This window comes from Rhinopithecus bieti, unplaced genomic scaffold, assembly GCF_001698545.2.
Source record: "Rhinopithecus bieti isolate Rb0 unplaced genomic scaffold, ASM169854v2 scaffold_17174, whole genome shotgun sequence".
Lineage (NCBI taxonomy): Eukaryota > Metazoa > Chordata > Mammalia > Primates > Cercopithecidae > Rhinopithecus > Rhinopithecus bieti.
The window spans coordinates 325,713-327,270 of NW_016808962.1; positions in this window are offsets into that span (position 1 = coordinate 325,713).

Sequence of the window (1,558 nt, forward strand, 5' to 3'; positions counted from 1 at the left end):
CCCTGGGATGCAAGGCTGGTTCAACATTCGCAAATCAATAAACGTAATCCAGCATATAAACAGAACCAAAGACAAGAACCACATGATTATCTCAATAGATGCAGAAAAGGCTTTTGACAAAATTCAACAGCCCTTCATGGAAGAAAATTTTTGATTGTTTTGAACACTAATGAAAAAAATGTGATTCAAACAATATTCCTTAAAACATTTCTGAATTATACTTTGCCTGGGGAGCCATTGCCCATTCACACAGTTCCTGAGATGATAGCTCCACTCAGACACAGATTCATAGCAAAGTTGCCCTGGGCTTTATCAATCAGCAGGAAGAAAATGAGCTCCACACTAGGCATTGAACTCAAAGATTTCTGGATTATGAGAGTTTCTTCACACAGTTCACAGGGAGGAAGATGGGCCCCACACTGTATAATTTAAATGTTTTTGACATGGATTTGGACCAAATAGCATAACAAACCAGACACTGAAAACAGAACTATGGCATTGCATGATTACTAATAAATGCCAAGATATTTCTAAAAGTGAAAATGACTTGTACATGAATTAAGCTGGAACTCAAAGGAAAATTTTGATTAAACCTAAGGGAATAAAAGAGTACATTGCAATCAATTAATATCTTTCTTAGATCTCTTTAAAACTACAGTTTTCTTCTTCCTCTATTTATTTATTTATTTATTTTTCATTTATTTTAGAGACAGGGTCTTGCTATGTTACTCAGGCTGGTTTTGAATTCCTGGATTCAAGTAATGCTCATGCCTCAGCCTCCTGAGTAGCTGGGACTATAGGCACACATCACCATACCTGGCCCCTCTATTTTATTTTTATTAATTCCAATTCATTTGTTGATGAGCATAGAGTGCTCATTATATAGTTTCCCAGAGTCTGGTTTTACTTACAGCATTATTGCATTGTCAATTAACATGTTCCTCTGGCATATTCTCATTCACAATGGCCACAAACTAACTAGGAAGGTGAAAAATCTCTGTAAGGAGACCTGCAAACCACTACTCAAAGAAATCAGAAATGACATAACCAAACAGAGAGCCAAATCATGAGTGAACTCCCATTAACAATTGCTACAAAGAGAATAAAATACCTAGGAATCCAACTTACAAGGGATGTAAAGGACCTCTTCAAGGAGAACTACAAACCACTGCTCAATGAAATAAAAGAGGACACACACAGATAGAAGAACATTCCATGCTCATGGATAGGAAGAATCAGTTTCGTGAAAATGGCCATACTGCCCAAGGTGATTTATAGATTCAATGCCATCCCCATCAAGCTACCAATGAGTTTCTTCACAGCATTGGAAAAAACTGCTTTAAAGTTCATATGGAACCAAAAAAGAGCTCGCATTGCCAAGACAATCCTAAGTCAAAAGAACAAAGCTGGAGGCATCACGCTACCTGACTTCAAACTATACTACAAGGCTACAGTAACCAAAACAGCATGGTACTGGTACCAAAACAGAGATATAGACCAATGGAACAGAACAGAGTCCTCAGAAATAATACCACACATCTACAGCCATCTGATCTTG